This window comes from Equus asinus, chromosome 16 (genome assembly GCF_041296235.1).
Source record: "Equus asinus isolate D_3611 breed Donkey chromosome 16, EquAss-T2T_v2, whole genome shotgun sequence".
NCBI classification, from domain to species: domain Eukaryota; kingdom Metazoa; phylum Chordata; class Mammalia; order Perissodactyla; family Equidae; genus Equus; species Equus asinus.
The window spans coordinates 19,065,393-19,090,962 of record NC_091805.1 but is presented as its reverse complement, the minus strand read 5'-3'; the positions used below and the strand labels follow the sequence as shown (position 1 = coordinate 19,090,962).

At 38.3% G+C, this 25,570-nt stretch overlaps 1 long non-coding RNA gene across 1 annotated transcript; it reads right to left on the bottom strand.

Moving 5' to 3' along the window:
* Positions 1 to 282: 282 nt before the first annotated feature.
* Positions 283 to 24,456, bottom strand: LOC139040377 (uncharacterized). The gene is made up of 4 exons (XR_011494826.1): positions 24,120 to 24,456; positions 23,826 to 23,917; positions 8,384 to 8,506; positions 283 to 4,934 (listed from the first exon to the last, which is right to left on the bottom strand). It is a non-coding gene; the product is annotated as an uncharacterized lncRNA (long non-coding RNA).
* Between the last annotated feature and the right edge of the window lie 1,114 nt (positions 24,457 to 25,570).

The window sequence follows — 25,570 nt, the reverse complement described above, 5'->3', positions numbered from 1 at the left end:
CTATGGTGAGGCCTCTCCGTTCTCCTCCTGCATTTATCCTGCCATTCAATGGGCTTTCTCTTGCAGCTCTGAAATCTGCCTCCTTTCTAGGGGCAGATCCTATTATCAATCATTTGCTGAAACTTCTTGGAAGATTCAAAGGCTGTGGGAGAATCTATTACAGAGCACCAAGGGGGACTTGACCACAGGGTAGCCATGCTTTCAGAAAAGGAATCTGTTTGCACCATCTTAATGACTCAATTCTTCTTAAAGCTACTTCCAGCACCATTTTTTCTTTTTTTCAGTTGAAGAAAAGCTGAGGTTGGCAGGATCCCTTAAAAGGCAATGGTATTCCATGAAATGAGTGGAGACAGGCTTGTCCATCTCTTTTGTTAATGTCATTTACTCAATCAGTAATGATGGAGCGCCCCCAGGACACATCACACCAAATGTCATCTGTGGCAACCTTTAACACCAGTTCTTCTGCCAAGTCTCGCAAATTAACCAGATTTAACTAAGCACGATTCCAATAGTTTCTAATTACTGTGACAATCAAGGCATTTTTGAATCTCTCTCTTTAGCATTTTCAAAGACGCTCATCCTGCTATCTCACCATCTTCCCCATACACTTTTCTCCTTTTGTAATGTGTTGTTATCTATCAGTTGCTCTTTTTCCTTTCTGCGTATTTTGTTATTGTTATGGCTGTCCCCTTCCTAGTCTTAAACTTGACTCTGCCTCTATTCACATTTGATAACAAGGCCATCGGGTACCTTTGCCAAATGTTAGACTCTTATTTTACAGCAGCTCTCCAGATGTGTGCGGGCACCACAGCTGCATAGCCATTACAGATGGCTTGGAGAAATCTGTTTTCAGCTTTCTGCCTTACAATATACCCTAATCTTCACCAGCTGTATTGAAGTGCCTTACCCTTTAAGGATTTGGATGAAAGAACATGAGTAAAGCAACAAAAGTCATCACCATCAGACGCACTCCAGCCATAAGGCTCCTTATGGCATAGGTAAACCAGAAGCAGCACTCCAAATGAGTTCTACTGAAGAACCACATGCATACACAGGAGATGTGTATGTAGATGGTATCTAAAACCAGAATCAAGATATAGTAAATACCAGGCACCATGTTTAGGGTTCCAGACTCGTCTGGGGACACCCTGAGAAAGCCTCTTCATTCCAGTGGCAGATTTGGAGGACCCTTGTGAGATTCCACGATTAACAACAATATCTACTGGGAGGTAAGAGGCACAGAGTCTAACAGATCATGGATTTGATTTTGTCTGGGCTACCTCCTTGCAAGTTTGCCTGTGCAAGGTGCTGAAGATATTTGAGGCCATTTCCTCTCCTGTAAGCTTAGCGTAGTAATGCTGTTTACATCACAGGATTCTCTGAGGATGGTCCAACACGCTGAACTTAGCCCTGGGCCTGACACATGATAAATGCTCCTAAGTGACAGTTATCAAAATTACTATTATTTTAAGTAAACATTTAGATATGCGGTTTCTGGCATTCCTTTCCTTGATGTACAACAAGTCCAGAAATGGCTCAAATATTCTTTGAAAAATGACGACAGAGAATGTTTGGGTTTCAAAGCTCCCACTGCTGGCTGAATGCAACTTAAAGGGAAAAAGACGTCAAACAAATAGATAGAGGTGTCATTAAGCTGAAAACTAAGACTTGTCTTAGATTAGCCACTATCGTGGACTCCAGAACTAAACCTCAACATGTGTGTAATTGCACAGTGTTTGACGTTTGTGTGTCTACTGTCTCTCAAAATGTTCACTAGTCATGGTGTATGCATAGCAAAATGAATAAAATTAGGATGCCTCTTTTTTCTAACACTTTATATTTAACAAAGTTAGACAATGAGAAAAGGATATGGACGCTGGCATTTAAATTTCAGTTCTTTGCTGTGGTATATTAAGCAAATTAAGAAACTTCTATAAGCCTTCATTTCTACAGCTGTAAAATGGGGGAAATAATGCCTATCTTGCAATAGTTATTGAAAGGATAAATAATTCTGTTAAAATGCCTAGCTAGTTTTCTGTAACATAATAGCATTCGCTAAAGGGTAACTACCATTACTGCAATCAATCTTTGCAATAACTCTGTTAGATTTCTATTGCTGTATAACCAATTCCCACAAATTTAGCAGCTTAAAACAATACTATTTATTAGCTCACAGGTTTGTAGGTCAAAAGTCTGGACATGGAGTGGCTGGGTTGTCTATTCAGAGTCTTACGAAAGAAAAGCAAAGGTGTCAAATGGCCTGTGTCCTCATCTGAAGTTCAACGTTCTCTTTCCACCTCATGTGATTGTGGCAGAATTTATTCCTATAGGACTATGGTCTCCATTTCTTTGCTGGCTGTCTGCCTAGAGCCACTCTTAACTTCTAGAGGCCATCACATTCTTGACACATGGTCCCCTTTATCTTCAAAGCCAGTGGTGGAGAATGTCCTTTGCATTGAATCCCTCTCACACTTTGAATGAATCTCTTTTGCCAGGAAGAGCCCCATTCCATTTATGTGCTCACCTAACTAGATCAGGTGCAAGGAGCACAATTTCCTTTTCTTAGTCAACTGATTTGGGACCTCAGTTACATCTGAAAAGTTCCATTGCAGCAGCACATAGCTTAGTGTTTGATTGAATATCAGGGAGAAGGTGTGTATACACCCCGGGGTGGGAATCTTGAAGGACATCTTAAAATTCTGCCTACCACAGTTGTTTACAGAGAAAAGTTTTACCCATATAATTAGTTTTGAGGAAACTGAGATTCCAAAGGTTTAGTTGACTTGCCCAAGGACATCAAACTGAGAAATATTTCCTAATAAAATATCATAGGGGATATTTGGCAATGTTTGGAGACATTTTTGGTTGCTACAATTGGGGAAAAGCTGGAAATCTTTTAGCTGGCCCAGGTTGAAGTTCTATTAATATACAAGAAGAGAACAGACACTGGAGACCACTGGCAGTCTCTGCCAAAGATTATGCACATTTATGCCAGGCAATTCCCTCAGAATGCAGCTGGAGTGTAGTGGAAACAGTCCTCAGCCAGCTTCTGTGTCCTGCAAATATATGTCAACAAGAAGCTTTCGGTTTGACGCAAGATTTCTCAAATTTAGCAATACTGACATGTTAGGCCGGATAATTCATCATATGGGGGCGTGTCTTGTCCGTAGTAGGTGTTTAGCAGCATCTCTGACATCTGTCTACTAGATGTCAATAGTGCTGCTACCACCTCCCTCCCCCACCACCAAGTTGTGACAAAAAAACTTCTCGGGGAGGAGCAAAATTGCCCTCAGTTGGGAACCACTGCTCTAAAGGGCAAAAGCAATCCCTCCCTCGACTCTCCTTTCTTTTCCATTGGCTTGAAGGCAGACATGATGTCTGTAGCCAGAGCAGCCACCATGGACCACACTTTGGAAGCCAAATGCTGTGGATGCTACAGCTAAAACTGAGTGAGCCTGGTTCCTGACACCATAGTCTGGACTGCTTACACCTAAATTGTAACAAGAGATGGAAATAAACCTCTGTCTTGTTTAAGCCACCATATTCTTGGTTTCTACGTTACTGGCCTGGAGTTTTTTTATCCTAACTAATACATACTTCCTGGGAAAGCCACTTTTGCAGAGCCGGTAAGTGTTGCACATATTGCCCTGTTGCCTTAAAGTCTTGTAGTTCTGTTTCTTTTTTGTTATCCAGCACATTATCCTTATGATATAGCCTGTCCCCAAAGAGGCAATCCTTACAATGAGAAGCTGTACTTGATTCTTCAGTAAATACATACTTTGTTTGAGCACGTGGTAACAACCCAAACAGAGGTTTCCGTTGTAAACATTTGTTTCACAAGCAAACAAATCCAAATTGAAATGTTTCTTTTCATTGTTGCAGTGGAATATCCATTTGCTTTCTGGTCATTAGGGACTGCTGAATGCTTTTGTAAATGTTTCCACAGGCTGTTGGCCACTCCAGGCCCATCTCTCTCCCACTGCTCAAGAATTTCCTAATGGTCAGGAACTCCTCAGAGACTCACCCAGGACTTCAGTGGTTGCCTGATGGACGTGATCACCAAAATGATCTTGCATCTGGGAAAGGAGAGACTGCTTTTTTTTTTTTTTTTTAATCAGAGCAACTTGCTGTTTCATTGAATACGTTACTGTCTTTGGATTTATTAAGCATATATAAGAAACAGTATTAACGCTTTCAAGCCATTCATCAATAGTTTACCAAGTGATTTTCGGTGACCTAAGAAAGTGCCTCTGTATCACATGTTGGAGATACTTTTTCTGCTATAACAATTAAATATTTTTAGTAGTGTTTGTTTTTTAAGATGAAAATATGAGAGCTGAAAATGAGTTTGGATATATTTGTATCTATTGACACTAGATGTTGCCTGTGAGCACACACCCCTGGCACTTATCCCAATGCCTTTGCCTCCCATATCCATCTACTGAAATGCTGCCTGTATTCCAAGGCTTGATCTCAATTCCTTCTTAAATAACTACAAGCCTCAAAGCTCCTGCCAGTTGCACAGCTCCCTTATGAAGCAAGTGGCCTTGTGTGTGTATGTGTGTGCTTTTTAAAAAAATGTATATTTATTGTGGTTTTTTTTCCTTATGATGTATTAAACCTGTTCTATTGCCCTAAGAATATTTGATTGGACAAACGATTGTGGCTATAGTCAGAAGCAACCATTTATATCTATACATGCTAAACAACTATCACCAAAGCATCTTAGCTGAATGCTCTGCCCACTAGTGGCAAACTAGCCAAAAAGAAGGCTCTTTTTGCAAATAAACACAATGAGGTAAATCATTCAAGCTCAGGTTGTTATGCTGGGAATAAACCTGGTGGGCATCCTCTTCTTGACAGCATTGGGGCTTCTCCAAGTGAAGACACCACTGAAGGAAATGCATCCCCTGTTACTCCATGTCGCAGTACACCTTGAAATAAATTAACATGAAACTCCAATTATCAAGGAAGCATCTTGGGGCCGGCCGGTGGTGCAGTGGTTAAGCGCATACGTTCTGCTTCAGCAGCCTGGGTTTCGCCAGTTCGGATGCCGGGTATGGACATGGCACCGCTTGGCAAGCCATGCTGTGGTAGGCGTCCCACATATAAAGTAGAGGAGGATGGGCACGGATGTTAGCTCAGGGCCAGCCTTCCTCAGCATAAAGAGGAGGATTGGCAGCAGTTAATCACAGGGCTAACCTTCCTCAAAAAAAAAAAAAAAAAATGAAGCATCTTTCTTTTCTGAAAGCATATGCTGATTAACTTATGGATCTGCATTATAACTTTTATCTTAATCTCCCTTCCATCAAAGTTAGATAAAAATAAGAAATTTAGAAAATTCAGAAATAATAGGTAGCATTTGTTCAGCATTTACCATATGTCAAGTCCCACCCTTATTATATCATTTAATGCTTACAGCTCAGCGAGAGACAGGATTATTATGATCATTTAACTGCTGAAGAAACTGAGATCTACGAAGGGTACATGTGAGTGTGTGTGTGCGTATGTGTGTGTGCATGTGTGTATGTGATTTTTCCCAAGATCACATCGCTGGTAGATGACAGACTGGGTTTCAAACCCAAGCCATCTTAGAAAAAATAAGCACCAACACAAATTTTAAAATACGCTGTGTAATAAAATAATGCTAAAAGGGGATAAAAGATTTATGAAATCCAACGGATAAAAAGGGAGGAAAAAAAAGTAAACAAATGAGCAGTAGACATTGTCCTTCTGACGCAAGTGGCTCTGTGGTCTCTGGGACCATGGTCTTGAGGTGTCTAACGAGAATCTCAAAGGTTGAGCATGAAGAGCAAAGCACATGGCAGGACCTCATTTTTGGGCAAATTCAGGACACTCAGGCATGTGGCTCTGCACTTTACTCAAAGCCAGCATGACCATGGTTGAATGGGCCTTGACATTCTAGATCTTGGCGCCTCCCTTGCTAGTATAGTGAAAGTGGACCTCACTTACTCTGGTACCTTATTCTCTTCTCAGTGAGCTCCACAGGCCTGCACAGCATTATCAACAGGCATGCATGTGTTTGGACTTTGGATCTTGGTTTTGCAACTTCCTAGTTGTAGAAACAATGACAGGTTTTCCAAATTTCATGCATCTCAGATTAAACAGTCATAGTGCTCTTGTGAAATTAAATAAAATAAAACTTCAGGCAGCAGTCACATGATGGAGCCCATAATGGTTAGGCATATGTTATCAGTCCTCAAGGTACCAATCAAGTCATATTCATATTGGCACCACCAGGGACAACTTCTATAGCCCAGTGAGCACTTGGTTAATGTTTAATTAAACTCTATTGGCTACAGAGTTTAAGAAATTTTCCACGCTCTTCATTTACTGTCATTAATCTGAAGTTCTGAAATGCTGGCCCTGTTTATGATGTTTCCTCTCTCTGGTTAGATAGAAGTTTTGTGATAATGATACTCATTGTGGTAGGGTTTGACCTGCGTGTTTCTTCTTTTATGTGAATACAATGCAGGAGAAGGAAAGAATTAGACACACGGTAAACCCTGTGATTTGAATTTCTTGGTTGTTCTCTTGCTATGATTTCCCAACTTCATATTGCTGAAATGCTTATTTCATGATAGGTTTGAACTGATTTCTTTTTACTCTTTAGCAGAATGGGTGTGATTTCCATCCACATTTCTGCAAAGAAGAAAAAAATAATACACTCCTACCTGAGAAAGATGTTCAATGATTTTGATTGTGTTTCCTGAATGAACATGTTACTTCTTAATGGGCCTGACATTCCAAACAGTTCAAAAAAAAAAAAACACAAATGCAGACAGCAAACGTGCAAGCAGCTCTACCACGTCTGGGGACACTGAGTGCAAGGTGGTAAAGTTTAAAATATTATTATTGTTTAGCTCAGCTTTGAAAATTTGAGAAAAACGTGGAAACCTTCTGTTCTGACAGTCACTGGGGCAATCACTCCAGGTGTTTTTTGTACCAGAAGGCGAAGTGTGGCAGGCCTAGGCCAAGGTTGCAGGTCTCCTCTACAAAGGCCTATGATGTAAGTCTACTATGCTTTAAAAAAAAGGCAGAGAGGGTGGGCGGAGTGAAATACAGACTTGGCCAATTAAAGGCTATTTCCTTTCCGAGCACCCCTCCCCATCCCCAGATGAGCGTCATATCAATCTTACACGGTCTAGATGTAAGAACACACTTTGCCACAGTGTTAAGAATGGATGCTTTGGAAGGAAAATCTGTGGATTTGGATCCCAGACTGACACTTAATAGCTATTTGGCCTTTGGAAAGTTACTTAATATTCTTTATGCCTAAATTTTCTCACCTGTGAAATAGTGACACGAATGTGACCCACTCATAGAGTTCTTAGAAGGATTGAATAAATTAATACACACACAGCAGTTAGAACAGTACCTGGCATGTCATAAGCATATTAGGACACATACATAAGCTAATAAATATTAGCTATTGTCTGTCTGAATTTGATGTTGTTACACATATATTTCCACTGTTTTTGCCAGTTTGGAATGCCTGCCTCTTTTCAAATCCAAGTTGTTGGTTGTTTGACACATTGAAAGGAACATATGTAACTGCCAGTTTTGAGGCTGAGAGGATACGGGAGGGGGAGGCGGTGTAAATATACCCATAGACACAAACCTAGGCAGCTAAGTACTCTGTTTATATGCAGGTATTATCATGGATGATGGCCTCTTGCTTTTTCCAAAAGCAAAATAATTAGGAATATATTTCCGCTTCTTTTGTATCAGCTCTAATAGCCCCATAATTGGCAAAAATTTTCAACCTGGTGACCCATTCAGGCCTATCGACAAACTTTGCATCTGATGGCTGTCCTTTTTGCCCCCTAAAAGACCTCTAGGCTTCGTTTAAACTGTTGTTGCTAGAAGTGCTATTAGGATGAACCAATGAAACACAGGAGTGAAAGGAGCAGACAGTAACTCACACAAATACTGAAACAAAAGTAATTAACGCAAACTGCTGCTTCTCTGAACTCGAGCTTGTCACTGGACCACTATGAATTTTCATTCAAAATGTAAACTTCTTTACTTCTATTAAATTTCATTAGGTGCTTTATGGAGGAATTTAAATAAAGTAGAATTTCCTTCTCGAAGTACCCACAACCTGGGAACATAGAAATATGTACCTGTTTATTCACACACGCACAACCAAAATAGTACAATAGTGCTGCTGTTTTCATTGTGTTCCTAGCATGTCTGATTGATGAATCACTCATAGAATTTTTCTCATTAAAAACACATAAAGCTTTCTTACTTTGAGAAAGGCCCTATAACCAAGTTTCAAGACTCTGCCTTTTCCTCACCTTCTTTATTTCACAGGTTACACAAATTTTACTGCTCCCTTGACGTGATCATCACTTACCTTCTGATCCTCCATGTTACCCAGTCTATCTGCTGCTCTTAGTTTTCAGCACTCAGTAAACGGAATAGCTTGTCTCATGACAATCTGAATGTTTCCTTCTGCTTTTCCTGTATTCGGTAACATCTAAAATGGTGATAAAGTTTAATGAGAATGACTTGCTCAATATCCTTGTAAAACATTATTTCCCTAATTTACGTCTTTCCTTTTCGTTCTGCCAGGTACATTTTAAAAGCGGGGATGGAGTCTTAGTCTTATTTGTAGATTCAGTGCCAAGAGGCCTGGTATACAGTAGGTCCTCACAATATTTTTGCTAGACTGTTGAATTGAAATGACTAGTTACCTTAGTTTTTACACATACATTTATTCTACCTCAAATACGCTTGTGTTCTGAGCTAGGTAACCAGTTTACTTAAAAACTCTTGTCTACCATCGGTTTGCATGAAGTATGTTGTGGATAAGGAGCAGATGATTTTGCAAGATAAATGTTTCCTTCTAAAGCTTTTTGAAAATTTAATTTCTTCATGAAAGTAAGGAGATTCTGGTTCAACAATTCCCTTGTGATCATGTCCATAATCAAAGTCAAATTTTATACGATTACCTAGTGATGTGGGAAATGTTCATGCTATATGTGTCAGAAGAATAAAACTAGCTTGGCATCCTGTCCTCCCCCAAGACGGAGACTGCAACAAGCGCATTTTCTAAGAAGTTATCGCTTATAGCCAGAATCTAAAAACTTTAGCTGAGCCTTCTGTAGCTTAAGTATTCTTAACAGGTACATGGCTTAACAGTGTCATGTTTCTTATTCCCAGAAGGCTGCCTGGCCACACTTTGAAAGGTGATGTGTGTATAAATGAAAGTATCTAATATAGCTCTGCCTAGTGATGTGAAATGATTTCTCCCGTGTTAGAGAGGTGACTTTGCGCACTATAGGAAACTAGGATTTTTAAAGATTTTATTTATTTATTTATTTATTTATGCTGAGGCAGAATAGACCTGAGCTAACATCTGTTCCAATCTTCCTCCACTTTATATGTAGGTCTCCACCACAGCATGGCTGATGAGTGGTGTAGGTCCATACCTAGAATCCAAACCCACAAACCTGGGCCACCTAAGTGGAGCATGCCAAACTTCACCACTATGCCACAGGGCTGGCCCCTGTACAGTATAGGAAACTAGGATTAAATTCTACCTTTACAACAGTAGCAATATTAATAACACTAATATAACACCTCCTATATGCAAGGCACTAAGTGTATTATGCATATTAATTCATTTAATCCTCATAACATTCCATGAGAAAAGTACTGACATTATCCCCATTTTGCTATTTGCATTTTCACAGAGAGTTGCAGGCTGGAGTTTAGGAGAACAAGGTCAGAAACTGGAGGGTGCCCAGGAATCCAAGAATGTGGTTAACATCTTGGGTGCCTTTTCCTTAAATTATGAGAAAGTCAAATTCAGTAAAGACATTTTACAATTTTCTTCCTGTCATTGTAATTTCCTCTAGTTACCCTAACACATTAATGTCAAATACACACGCAGAGACTTGAATTGAGATATTGCAAAGAAAATGGACAAAAAGCAAAGGAAGGCATAGTCTACCTTACATATCTCTAGCCACCATGCTTTCAGGGTGGGAGCAACACTCTAGAGGGACTGTGTCCCAGAGTTCCAGAGGAAACCAGCAGAAAAGTGCAAGGCAAACCTATTACTAATCTGGGAGTAGCAGGGAGCAGAATATTGCGCCAAGGAACTGCTTGGACTAACGTAGCAAAAGGAAACATCCTTCCTCACAATACACATTAGAAATTAGAGGTGGTGATTTTTGTTGGGGGGTGGGATTAAAGGAGGTACTTGGGTTACATGCCATCAAATGATAAAAACAATTAAGAGGACAGTCTGATGCTAAAAGAAGTCTATGTGCTGTGTTAGCAGTGATTTTGGGGGAAGGAAGTATGAGTGACTTTTAATGGCTTTTTGTGCTATTGTGCATTTTATAATATCTTTATGATTTATAAGCACTACTTTTTATATCAGAAAACTGCTATTAAAAAGGGATTATGGATACATAATCATGGATAGCCAAGCATGGCACTAATACTTGAAAGACCATCTTGTTTAGAAAGTCACATGCTATCTCTTAGAGACCAACACATTGGTGCCTTTCACTTTGCTCCACCACTTACCAGCTTTCGACGCTGGGCAAGCTGCTTTGACTTTCCTTGCCTCAGCTTCTTCGGCTATAAAGCAGGACAATAGTAGTTTCTCATATACAGATTGCAAAAAGGCTTAAATGGAATAACACATGTAAACACTTAGACCAGGACCCAGCATACAGTAAATGTTAGCTAATATTTTTTAATTCTCACAATCACACTAAAGACAAAATTGAAGGAGAGAAGTTGGAATCAGTTGTCTAAGGTCAAAAGTCATGGAAATGTTGGAATCAATTTGAATACAGATATAGCTAGAACGAAATTCAATTCCCTGCCCAAGATTCTGTTATTGCTATTGGCAAAACACTCAAAGACTCACGCCTCGACTGAGTGAGTGATTCTTTGGCGATCTGATTAACCTATTAAAATAGGGCCAACATCCTTTTCTCCTTCCTTTTTTTTTTCTTTTGAGTTTTTCTTCTTTTCAGTTCTCTAGTCCAAAGTGACGGGATTATAAACACAGATGATAATATTGATGTTGTATTAGATTAAGATCTTTAATTTTAAAAATACCCAAAAGACAGTGTTAAACTGGACAGAATTCTATTTCTGTCTCCCATAATAGTCCAGGCGTAAGCAATACAGGGTACATGGGACAACACTACCATCCTCAACAGGTGGCTTCCAAAGTTGATCCTGGCATCACCATTTCCCAGCAAGCAGGAAGAGAGGGAAAGAGAAAACCTGTGGCAAGTACGTTTAAAGAGATAGGTAGAGAAGTTGCGCATATCACTTCTGTACCCATCATATTGATCAGAGAGGCCAAACCTAGGTGAAAGAGAGAATGGGAAATATAGGCTGCACATTCTATTACTAAATAATGACGGAGAGAACAGATGTAGAGAGGGCAGTTCCAGGCTCACCCATAGGAGTGTAGTGAGCAAAGGGACATGATTTCTAATGTCTCAGAGTTTCTTTTATAAATTATATTTCTGTCTAATGACTGACAGTGGAAAGCTGCATGGTCATTGTGGAAAGGACCTATCACAGATTTGTTATTGATCGTCATCACATTGCTGAAACCAGCACCTTTCTTCTATTATAACAACTGATGCTTTTGCTTCCTGTTTCAGGACTACCTATGTGAACAGTGCCCCCAGAACTGTGCAATGCAATAACGCTAGTGAAATTGTTTCATATTAAATTGCACTTTAATGTTCACAAGTTACACGGATAATTTGACAATTTTTCCTCCTGTCGAAAAACATGTGAATGATTTAACTGTTTTGTTTTGGTTGCTAGGAAACTTGGAATAATCCACAGCCTACTTTTATAAATGTATAGGGCTGATGTGTTAAATTTTTCCCTTTTGTCATCTTATTATTCTACGTTATTTTTTTCACTATGATTTATTTAATTTTTATATATTTTTATAATTCACTTGTAGGAATGATGTGTGTATACAAACAAATAACAAATCCTGGAAATTTCATTACCATAAGGCACTTTGAAATTCTACTACATTTATTTACTATATGATTCCTTTCATAATTAAACATGTCTGAAGATTGCAATTTTTACTTTAGCTTAAACCATCTTTGATTGTTAAAATGATAGGAAATTCGTTAATAAGTTTGATCATTCCTTACACAAAGACATGAATGTGAAGCTGCGAGTTGGTAAATCAAGAACTTACTTTTCGTTTGGAACAAATGTGATCAGTTTAACTTACCCTTAATCAGGAAAATGTGATGCTTACGTATGGCACTATCTCTTCAGTAGATTTGCAAACTAAAAAGGATTTTGCTTATGATAGAAAACTGAAATGCCCATAGTGACTCTAACTTTTTTTTTAATCATGAGGGTAAAAAGATGGATCACTTTAGGGGAAAGCCTGTGGCTCACGATGAAAGTTTTAACACTTTTCCCGGGATTACCTATACCTCTAGCAGAAAAATCTTTTCTGACCCTATGGGTCTTTGCCATGGTTTAAGCCAGTCGGGACTTTTCAGAATGGTGGATAATCAATTTAGCCTGATTAAATGCAGTTCCCATCTTAAATTATGCAAAATGTAAGGACCCGCGGGTCGAACCTGAGGTAGAACTGAGACCCGTAGGCATTCTAGCAGTTAAGCCATGGAGGGCTGTGGAGACTGCCATGGGAATGTGATTCTTAGCTGAATTGCTTTGAATAATTCTCCTTGCTTAGAAGCAAACGATGATGCATACTGCTGAAGTCCAAAGAAGAAAAATAGTTTAACGATTTAGATTATGAGCATCAATATGAGAAAACCTGCAATGTAAAGCCCCTTCAGTCGATAACAGGACAGTTTTGTAAACCACTTAAGGCTGTGATAAAATCCTCCTTGACTGGCCCACGAGCAGCTGTGACAAGTTGAATTTATTTCCTCTCTTACCAGGAAGCTTTGCAGGAAACTCTTAACATATGGTGCTTTTCGCTTCCATCTAGAGCCATAAATGTTATTGGAAAAGGATGTTCCCAAGAGCAGCGAGTTTCTGACGTCTCTGCCAAATGGAGTCCAAATGATCCTTCTGTGGTTCTGAATTCCCTGAGTTCTTAGGAGTTGGCAACCAAGGGTCTCTGATCTAAACACAGCTCACTAATTTAATTATTTTATTATAGATTTGTGGAAGCTCTTTTAGACCGGTGACTTAGCATCTGTATTGTATCTAGCTGTACAGGAAACACAAGTTAGAAGGGTACAAATGTTTTGTTTCTTAATTGCTTTCATTTGAAAACTTGGAAATCATTTCACACAGAAACCAGGCACCACAAACTGAACACAAAAGAATGTGAAATTGCGATAAGTCAAATTTGCCGAAAGTGTTCTCACGTTTAGAGCTTTTCATACCGTACACGGATGCACAACCTACTCCTGTGTGGTGGTGTGGTAGTAAATGCTCGCAGGGATTAGCAGTCATACAAAAATGAAGTATTGCCAAGAAAAATCATTGACTATCTTATGTATAGTTTATAAGACTCCATAAAGTGCTGAATACACACCAGAGGGCACATCCTTATTTAATAATGTCTTTTTGGAGCATTTCATTTTAATAAATTAGGAGGACAACATTGATGCTTTGACCATTAGAAGTTTGCTGCTAGCTGAAGCAGCACCATGATTGCTAAATTCAAACTAATGGCACCAGCAAATATATATCGTCAATGCAATGAGCTATGTTGAAATGTCATTCAGTTTGAGACAGAAAATGCATTAAAATAAAATATCTGAAAATCCACATGTTTAAAGTTCTGTGGTAAATTTTTTTTTAAAGATGTAACAGTTCTTTTAAAGATTTTATGTTTTTTTTTCCTTTTTCTCCCCAAAGCCCCCCGGTACACAGTTGTATATTCTTCGTTGTGGGTCCTTCTAGTTGTGGCATGTGGGACGCTGCCTCATCGTGGTTTGATGAGCAGTGCCATGTCTGCGCCCAGGATTCGAACCAACGAAACACTGGGCCGCCTGCAGCGGAGTGCGCGAACTTAACCACTAGGCCACGGGGCCAGCCCCTGTGTGGTAAATTTTTAAGTATTACATAATTCTGGACTGATTATTGTCATATAGATATATAAAACATGTACATGTATCTTTAACACTTTATAGCATTTTAATAATATTTTGGGACTTAAAATTAATTATTTTGTAGTCATGAAAATTGAGTATTATCTTGCATATTTTAAAGTTTCACAATACATGAAATGAATCAAAAACTCAACCTCAATGCATGTGTGTACATATGTGTGTGTATATGTTCTCTATATATGTTTCTCTATGTACAAGTAAATACTATCACATGCGTGTGTACTGAGTATAGAAACAATTTATGGGAAAAAGTACATATATACTAACCTACAGTTCTTATGCTATAGAAAAAACATTTAAAAAATTTAATTGTAATTATAATTTAACAGCTGTCTTTGAAAAACTTAATGATCATTGAGTCTTTGAACCCAAAGCAAGTCTTAACACTCTGAAAGGGGAAGAAAAAAATTATACTGATAGCTGTGCATTTTAAGACAATTACAAAATTAAGCAAGTTAATCAATATAAACAAATCAGCAATATAAAATCTTTTAAAATTCAGTTTTAAAATTTTTATTCTTGCTAACTTAATATTTAAGACTCAATAAACATCTTAAAATTAGCGATAATGTTGACTTAGAATACCACTTTTAAATAATGATTTTAATTTCATCTTTTCTTCAGTGTGATGCATATCATCGTGCTCATTTTATCACTACGTTGTTAAACAAATTTCTAAATTAACAGAGCACTTCTCAGAAATTTTGAGAAAGCATTGGCCTTTTCTATTGGTATTCACCCTTTTCAGGAGATTATGTCCCTAATTTTATTATTGTGAGAGTTATAATTATTTTCTGAAAGACAAGTCCCTAATAGCAATGCCGTAGAAAGAGAACACAATTCTAGATGCCATTTAGCTATCATCTCGTATATCTCTTTAAGCAGATAGCTACTTAAATTAATACTGAAATTGATTGCATATGCAGCATGATTTATTATTAATATAAACATACAACCCCAACCATGGCATAATTCATTTATTTACTTTCTCAAATTTTTACTTTGCAAAATTGTTTTCTTTAGTTTAAAACAAAAAGGAGATTTATTGGACACCTACCAAGATATATATCATGACTTCCATATAACTTTTTATCTTCCAGTTTTTGGTATTTTACTTGGTTCTAAAACTAATTACAGGTTTTCAAAATATCAAGAAGAAAAGTGGCATAAAAAAGACTCAGTTGTTTGGTATCCATCATGCCATGATTAAATAATCAGAAACAATTTGATGGTTGACTGAAATTATGATGTTGCAAAAACCTAAACCTTAACTTATAAAATTCTCTTGTTTAAAGGGAAAAAAACTATAAAGCAAGTGTGGTTGAAACCAGCTTTGAAAAGAAAAAGCTGTTTTCTAGACCCATTGACATTCTAGAACTAGAAGGAAGTTTGGATGTCATCTAATGCAAACCCCCAATTTTTCATCTGAGGCAAATCAATCCAGAAATTATAAAACACACAGATTTTGAGAGCTGCAAGGACCATTACGAGATAATGGAATAAATTTAAATCATGGCAATTCTGGTTGTTTCATCAAAACAGGTATCTAGAATGAACCAAGCAGCTATTGGACAAAGCCCTTGCATCTTGGCCCCTGAGAAGCTGCTCCATTTACATCGTCACTTGGGTTAAGTGAGGACAATTGGAATAAAAAAGTAATTGAGCTTTTATGTTGGAAGGGCAAAGATTAACAAGGCCAATGCTCTCGCCCAATAAGTGAGGCCCGGAGAAGTAACGCCAATTCCCAATTAAATTTGATGTACTTTTTAATTATATGTTCCAATTCAGCAGGGTAATTTGCCTACTCCAGATTTTGTCACTCAGGCAAACACAGTGTTCAATGGAATATAAAAGTTAATTTGAGAGAAGAAATTGGAACTTTACTAAAAAACAAATTTGTAATTCTTTACTTCCATGAATGTGAATAAATAATAATGTGTTTTTAACCATATAAGATTTCCCGAACTGATGAATAAGTGAAACTTGATTTTCCATAAAAGATATGATCAAATAATATCCAACTAGTTACCACTTTGGTTTGGTATATTACGTACCCGTCTCTTGTTTGTCTCTTTCCAATCATATGCCTCACATTAATATTTTTCTTGCTTTTCCTCTTTCCTTTGGTTTTCCATCACATTTCATTCATGGTAACCTCTCTAAGGCATTTCTCCTTATTATAATAATGTTCTAAATACTAGACGGGATCAACAATGACAGTACACCATCAAGAACTAGAAGACGTCTTTCTGAGAGTTTTACTAACAGTTATTTGACTTGTTATTGATCTGCAATATTGACACACACAAAACAAAAAGCAGACAACGTTAAAAACCGAGGTTCAGTGAAAAAATTTTTCTACTATCCGATAGAGAAAAAATAATATTAATCAACTAGGAGAATTGTGTTAGAGGAGGCAAAAAAGAAGAAAAAAAGCTAACCTTAATTCTGGTTACTAAGGATAATTTATCAGATCTCATCATGACCTGGAAAAGTCTGTTCATTCACCACCATTTTCTGCTTCTTACTCTCTGAATCTTTCTAGTCGCCCAGGCTATGATGACATTTGGAATGTTGTCTGTCTTAGGTCACTTTCTTTTGAAAAGGTCACCCATTAGTGCCATATACCATAGCTGTGGCATCTGGCAATCACTTGGTACTCGAGCTAAGATAGCAACTTTCTTTTCCTTTATAATCACTTTATAGTCACTGATATATAAACCCAATTTAGTATAGCTTAAACGCAATACCCTTTCAAAAAAGTGACTGAGGGGAGCTTTAAAACCCTCAAGATTTGAACCTCAGCACACAAACACAATATATATATCTCTCACCATCAAGGTCTGTGAGTATTTCTAACTCTACCCTCCATTTTGTAGATAGGCAGCCCAGTTAGATTGGCCAAAAGAAAGCTTATATCCCAGCACAATATAGGAGGGAATTTGTACCCTCCTCTATAACCTGCCAAAACCTTGACGGGCCAAGATATGCAGACTTTCTTCCTGCCATGCATTCTTGCCTCTGCCCCAAAATGAGAAAAAACAGAGAATCCTGTCTATATCATGTGTACTATTTTAATATCAGTCAAGTTGATAACATACATAAATACCTTCTTTTAATTATTTTCTCTGCTTTCAAGTAATTGTTAAGATAAGGTTTGTGCACTCAAATAATCATGCCTGAAAGTTGATGCTGCTTCAGTTTATCAAGGACAAAGTTGACAACTGTATTTATAAAATTTGAGAGTATAATTAAACATGTATTCGTTTTTGAACTAGGAATAAGTCAGCTGTGTAAATTAGCACATGACCACAGGTCTTGAGCATTAAAGACACTATTGAAGTGTTGCAAACCAAAGGTAGATAACACAATACTGCTTATAACCCAGGGCTCCAGACTTGAAGGAACCTTAGCTTTGGAATGAGGCGGCTTGTCTGGAGTTCCTCTTTCTGCCATTTATTCTCTTTGTGACCTCAGGTAAATTCCTAAACTGCTCTCATTATCTGTATAAGGAAAGGAACTCTGGTTTGTTGTGAGGGTTAAGAGAATTCTTGTTTATGAAAGTGGCCTTGTTTATGAAAGTGTAAACTCATCTACAAATTTGAAAGATTGTTGCAGACACTAATTGTCAGACTTATCAGACATATAGTCCTTGTGACAGTATTTGCAAAGGTTCACGTACAGTTGGCTTTAAAACAAACAACTATAACAATAACCAACATTGGTTAAAGTTGATCCCATCCCAAATCTTTAGACCCTAGTATTATTCTTATTTCTTTTCTCTTCTAATATAATTTGAATTGAAGCTACAGCAAACTCTGACCAGAAACTTCTATCATTAGAAGTCTCTCGTCTCCTCATGTCTAATGAAATCTGCTTCTCAGTCTCATTATTACCCCTCCCCTCCCCATCCCTCGATAGCTCACTATTGTCTCAGTTCATCAGCTCCTCTTCTGGCCTCATTTGCTTGCCTAACCAGCCTTGACACTAGGGTCAGCCACTTTATTAGATTTTCACACTCTTTTGCCCCAGAGCTGCCATTCCAATCCCCAAGACTGGGTAAATACCATCATTTGCCTTCTCAGCTGCCAGTCCCAGGCTGCCAAATGCTGCCTAAGAAAGTTACAAAGCCAGGTTGAGTGGTTCCACTACAGCTCTGGGCTCTCTGAAGTCAGCTGGGCCCTCACTGCTGCTTGACAGTACTTGTTCTCATCAATGATTTACGGCTCGTTGTATTCCCCACAGTGTCAATTCCAAGACTGCTTCCCACCCTCCATTTCTTATGTGATATGATCTCCTGCTTCCCAGAGAAAGTCAAGGCCAATGCTTGATTCCTCCTTTTTTTCTCTCCATCAAAATCTCAACTTTTCCTTCTGACCTCGTGGGAAAGTGTTCTCCTCTCCCATGCTAAGCCTTTCACTTAGCCACGCCCTCTTCTTTCACTGAGACTTTATTACCACTTTTGTTTATATACCCCCATAAAAGTTTTTCCTGGTTTAGGCATTCCCTGAATTAATTTGTGGGTCTTTTTCCTTGAAAAAGTCTTGAACGGAGAGGATAGTTTACACTTATTGTTTCTACTTTCTTGCCACGTGCTCATCCCTTGTGATCTGCTTTCTGCTCCAATAAGCAAATCCAATGATGGCTTTTCGTCCCTCCCCCTTTTAGTTCTTTGTAAAGTAATTGATATTATTGACACTGCACAGTCTTGAAATTGCCCACTATGTTCCCTGCAAAACCATCCTCTCCCAGTTCACATTTCATTTCAGTGGTACCCATATCTTCCCAGACACTCAGGATTCACACTCTCGAGTCGTGTTTGCCTCCTCACTCTCCTCTGCACCTTATGGTCAATAGCCGACGTGTTCTCTTGCTTCCATTTCTGCAATATTTTTCACACTTGCACTCTGTCCAAAATTACTTTTTCCAGGACTACTGAAATTGGTTAATGCAATTTCTGCCTAACCCCTTTTCTTTCAAGTCTTTTCCCTGGCAATATACTTGCATCCTGGGATTTTCAGGTTCTTCTTCAATCTGTCACAATTTTTATTCTTAGCTCTTTCCAACTTTATCCTGTCATAAGGAACTCCTTGTTCTTCTCTTTATGAAACCTGAGATTACCATGCACTTACCTCTACCCAGAAACAGGAAGTAGAGGAGGGGGCCAGGTAAGTCACGTTATGTGGCTTTTGCACCTCCAAACCCAATAATGCTGATACATACGACATCTGATTAAAAAAAGCATGAAGTGGGGCCGGCCCGGTGGCGCAGCAGTTAAGTTCACATGTTCCGCTTCTGGGGCTTGGGGTTCACCCGTTCGGATCCCGGGTGCGGACATGGCATGGCTTGTCAAGCCATGTTGTGGCAGGTGTCCCACATATAAAGTAGAGGAAGATGGGCATGATGTTAGCTCAGGGCCAGTCTTCCTCAGCAAAAAGAGGAGGATTGGCAGCAGATGTTAGCTCAGGGCTAATCTTCCTCAAAAAGAAAAAAGAACATGAAGTGCTTGGGTACACAGATCTTTTGAGATTCTAAAAATTCATCAAGCTGTATATTTATGGTGTATGCACTTTTCTTTTTGTATAACATACTGTATTTTCTATATGCATGGTATACTTTGACAAAAAATGTATGGATAATATATTTTTCTGCATGTATAATATACTTCAATATTTTTTTAAAAAACAGCATCAAGGACAGGCTTAAATGAGCAAGGGAAAGGAAAAGATGGCAACATATAGTCTGAGCAACGCTTCAGTAGGATAAAAGAAACCAAGCAAAATTTTTTTCAGGAATCACTAGTTTTTTTTTTTTTTAATACTGTCTCCCTAAGTCCTTCCAGGCATGTAGCACCCAAAGAAGCAATAGAATCTCCAGGACACCGAGATTACCCATATTCTAGGGAAAACTTTATATTTGGTCATTACTTTGACTACACTTTAGGTAAGACAGTTAGGAAAGATATTTACAATTACAAGCATATCTGAACCTATATTGCATCTTTCCAAAAATCATGAAATGACTCAAAAAAGCATGGCAAAAGGCAACTAGCTGATACATTCATTTTCTTCAACTAGAAGTGAGATATCAGTACTACTCCTGAATTTAAAAAAAAAAACCAAAAAACCTCAGGGTTATTGTCTAAACAGGATACTTCAGTACTTGAGCGCAGATTCCAGAGTCAAATCAAACAGACCTGAGTATTGATTCCAGTTTACCTATTCATTGGCTGTATGACCTGGGAGTATAGCCTGAAATCTATGAGTTTCAGTTGCTTCATTGGCAAAATGAACATAACAACCACTACATTGCAGAAATGTGGTGCGAATAAGAAAGGATATATGTAATTTGAATAACACAACGTTGGAAACAATGCACACATTTAATGAATAACTGTTGCTATCTCTTATCTGTTAATATCTATCTTATCTAGAAGCTGAACTAAATAAACTTGAGAATCTTCTCTAGTTCTTGTTCCCATTACCAAGGCCTTCTTTTACACAATACCGGCCCTTACTTAGAGATCCTGAGGAAATATTAAAAGGTGGAACAGCCAATCTCATTTGTAGAATATTAATGATGTCATAGTGTCAGTAGACACTTGGGGAGCTACAGTTTGGATGTTATTAGCCTATCTCAAAATAAGCCATTCCCCATTTTAACATCCTCAAATCATTGTGTGTAATTTCTCATTTCTCCTTTATTTTCACTATATTTTATGGTGCTCATTCCCCTCTTGTTGCTAGATTAGATATTACATTAGACAGAAAACATTCTAAGGAAATGTAGGTTTAGGTTTTCAGCGTTAACCCGCTTAATTTACAAGGTAATGCAAAATGAAAGAGAATACCGAAGGTCCATTGTAACGGATGCTGTGGTGTGTCACCTAGAACTTTCTGGATTGAGGCACTTGTTCTCCAAGATATTGTGAATGTTAGCTGCTGACCCCTCATGACTGAACCCTTTCTGGCCTCACAAAAGTTTCTAGCCCCCTCCCCAGCAGCAGCCTACTGATAGATTCAGGGTTCAGTGGCCTGGCCCTCTTTCCTTGATTCAAGGCGGCTCTAAAGGGCCATGCCAGCTCCAGAGATTCCCCTGAAACTGCCTGAGCCTTCTCTTGTAATTTTTCCCCTCCTCAATCTTGTCTCCTTCACCTAATAAGAATTGTTCCCCACAAATACAGCATATGCATGCAACTCTGTTAGAGTCTATTTCCTGGGAAACCTCTTCCACCACATCCATTATTATAAAATATTGCCAAATAATTGACAAGACATTTTCAATAAATAGCTTTAAAACCAGACAATCTCTGCCTAAGTCTGAAGTCCAAAATCAGTCTCTGAAATATTTTGAAGTCGCTTTCATCCAAATGACCAGACTTATATTAACTCCATCAACTTCTACAGAGAAGAGAAGGAATGTCGAATCCAAGGCATCTACGGAACAAGGACCCTGTCTGGTTTTCATACAGCCCCTAATATAACCCAGAAGACCTGCGAATAATTAGGGAATTTGACCCTCTCCATTTACGAAGTGGTTGACTTTGTGAAATTTGCCTGTGGTTGGAATGCAGATAGTACCGAGAACGTGATATAACCTGACAAACTCCACAATGAGATGTTGTGCTCACAGGAGTGTGACATGCCTGGGAATCCCACAGTGGCCAAAAGAAAGTGGCTGCAGCCTGGATAGCATGAGTAAGCAGAGTATGTGATGAGTGAGTTAGTGTTTATTTTCCCTTCTGGTCATTCTGTCCCTATACACAGCTGGCGAGATGACTACCTTTCTGTTTGTCAGATACCCACTCAGCCAGGGGCCAGGGTGCAAGCAGTTGTACCTGTACCAGAAAGATAAAGTGTCAGCTAAAGAATGATCCAACCAGTTTGCACAACTCCTCTTACCTGTGCATAAGTACATGGGTGGGAACCTAGTTTAAGAACGGCTTGAGAATACTAGTCCAATAATAGTCTAACAACAACTTAGAGAAGCATGAGACATACAGCAAATGTCTAAATTAGCTGTTCTCAACTATTTGATCTCAGGTACCCTTTACACTAAAAAATTATTGAGGAGTCTAAAGAGATTTTGTTATGTGAGTTATACATATCAATATTTACCATATTAGACATTAAAAGTGAGAAATTTTTTAAGTATTTATTTACTTAAAATTACAACAAACCATGAGATAACATATATAGTATTTTTATTAAAAATATTTTTCCCAAACAAAAAAACTGTTGAAAAGAGTAGCATATCTACTTTTGCATTCCATCTTTTGCAATATGCTGTTTTGAAAAATGTAAAGAAAATCTGGCCTCATGGAGATACGTAGTTGGAAAAGAAAGGGGTATTTTAGAAATAACGGTAGATATTCTTTTCTGACATTATACCTAACTCGACACATGTTAGTTTCTTAGGGTTAGTTGCAATGTGGAATCTGAAACCATATCATAAACTCTTCATACTCTACTATATTAAAATTATTTGACTAACTTGCACTTTGAATGGCTTTTTTACCCATGCTTGATTTTGTAACATCATACATTGGTGATTTGTAAAATACTGACTCATAGAGCAATGCAAATTTTCCAAATGTTGACATATTTGCTTACACGATAAAAAGAAATCACATTTACAAATACCCCCACCAATCTCATGAGAAAAATATTTAAGCATTGGGAAGCTATCCAAATGAAAAATTTCCCCAAATTCTAATTTTTGAAATTAGAATCCTAAATTTCTTTTTGACCTGAAAGCTCAGATCATATCATTGCCAACAAATATTGTATTTTTTCCTGGAAGTGACAAGTTTACCTGCTTCATTTTCAATAAAATGTCTGCCAAATACCCAAGCATAAATCACCAAATTTTTCTGCCAATCATTCTTTTAAGTAAAAATGATGTTCCATGGAAAATCAAGCTAGTTCAGCTCACAATTCAAACAATCTTGCAAGTGCTTTTCTCTGAGACAAACATCATGCTTCAGTGGGCAGCAGAATTTCTTTTTGCATACTTCCCATTTTGTCACACTAAATATTAAAAGACTTCATAACAGAGGGCAACCTTTGATGAAATTAATAATTCTTACTGCTGCATCAACCACATTTTTGAGTGAAATCAGCATTGTTTTTTACATCAAGTATTAGCTAGTGAAGAATATGATGACTACTGTTATAGTTAGTGGCATGGCTTTCATTCCTGCCAGGGCACCAGGAGTTTTATCCACCATTGCTTTTACGTCATCAATGCAAAAGTGGTTACATTACAAATGAAAAATGCTATCTTAGTATTTATATAAAAATCATTTTGACCTTGCAGACTCCTAAAACTGTCTCAGCTACACCCAGGGAGTCCGTGGATCGCATTTTGACAATCAAGGATCTAGGCTAGGCCTAACCCAAGGGCAAAACCCCCAGCATTTTGGGTGATCATTTGGCACTGTTAGAGTTTCATGTCTGTGAAACTCCTCTAGACATAGGCAAATGGGACAGTAGAGATTCAAATCCCCGGTTACCTTCCTCTGCTCCTGTTTCTATCCAATTCACAAAGACAAAACTGGGCTTGAAGGTGGAAATGAGTTTAATGAATATGAACAATTCTTTTTCCCTTGTGGCAGTAGTCTTACAAAATATACCATTACGCCTGTTTCATTTGTCCTTTCTGAAGGTAAAAGTGACCTACCTCCATGACTGGCTCAGTCTTGTCAACTCCGACTGCCTGGAACATCAAGCAAATGCCCATTGCATTGCAGTCCTCCATCTCTCGAAGAAAAGCTGCTGCACAAACCCCTTTTTAGAGTGCTTTTGTGTAAAACAACTTCTTCTATCCCCCCCAAAATTTCTTTATATCTAACACAAATCTAAGGCTGCAGTGTAAATGCCCCTCCCCCCATTCCCTTATTAGGTTCGTGTGGAACAGCTAGTCAGCTTGCTCATTATAATAGCCAGGCATATGTTTAAACAGATATTAACTCACCCTTTAGCCCTCTCGCTCCTTCAGCCTACACAATCCTAGTTATTAACCTTTCCTCTCAGGTTCTGTTTTCCTACTCTTTTATCACGTTTGTTACTCTTTGCTGGACTCTCTCCAGTTTCGCTACATTCCTCTTAAAGTGTTGAGAACCACACCAGACACCATTGTTTCTTAAAGTCTTCACCAGCGCCAATATGCCAATAAAGAGGAAATGTTCGTGCCTGGTTTTGGCCTGTCACCCTCCTGTTACTGCATCACCATGTTAGCCTTCTTAATAGCAGCACTGTTTTGCTGACTGGTATTTGCTCTTAGGTTTGCAATCGCTCCAGACTTTCTGGGGTTGCTGCTCATGTGCAGACAGCCCCTGTCTTTTATCTCTGCCTTTTGTTTTTGGCTTCTGATTGGCACATCTTGCCCTTGCCCTATTTGACTTTCCTCTAGGTTTTGCTGCCAATTCCCCTAATTTATCAAGTTCACACTGAGCTATTCCTAGCTTCCGAGATGTAAGCATACCAACCACTTAATGTCATTCACACATGCTCTTGATTCCATCATCCTAGGCATTCATTTACAAAATACTGCTTGAAATTCCAAAAGTCCTATGCACCCCAATGTTTATTGAAGCATTATTTACAATAGCCAAGAAATGGAAGCAACCTAAGTGTACATCAACAGATGATTGGATAAAGAAATTGTGGTATATATATATACAACGGAATACTACTCAGCCGTAAAACAGAACAAAATTGTCCCATTTGCAATAACATGGATGGACCTTGAGGGAATTATGTTAAGTGAAATAAGCCAGTTAGAGAAGGACAATCTCTGTATGACTCCACTCGTATGAGGAATTTAAAAATGTAGTCAAAGAGAACAGATTAGTGGCTACCAGGGGAAAGATGGGGTTGGGGGTGGGCACAAAGGGTGAAGGGGTGCACCTACAACACGACTGACAATAATGTACAACTGAAATTTCACAAGATTGTGACCTATCATTAACTCAATAAAAATTGCAAAAAAAATACTGCTTGATTTGGGGCACATTATTTTAGCTATAGAGGAGAGAATTGCAGTAGCTAAAATGGGTTCTCAAAGTCACTTCCTTCCTACTTTTTCTCTACTCAGAAAGTATAAAGGTGCCTATACACCACCAAAAATAGAAATGAGCACATCCCAGTTCTGTTATATTTTACAAATCCTACCACTGGGAGAAGTATTAAAGTAAGACTGAGCTGCATATAAAAGAGACCAAAAATACAATTGCTTATAACAGTTGAAGTTTATCCTCTGTCTCATAATAGAGCTCAGGTAAGCAGGCAGGTTAGAGGGGAGGGTCTGGACCACATGTTCATTCAGAGATGCAGATTTCTTCCATGCTGTTGCTCTACCATCCCCTAGAATATTGTCCTCATCTGCATGGTTCATGCAGAGTCATGATCAGCTTGTCAGAAGAG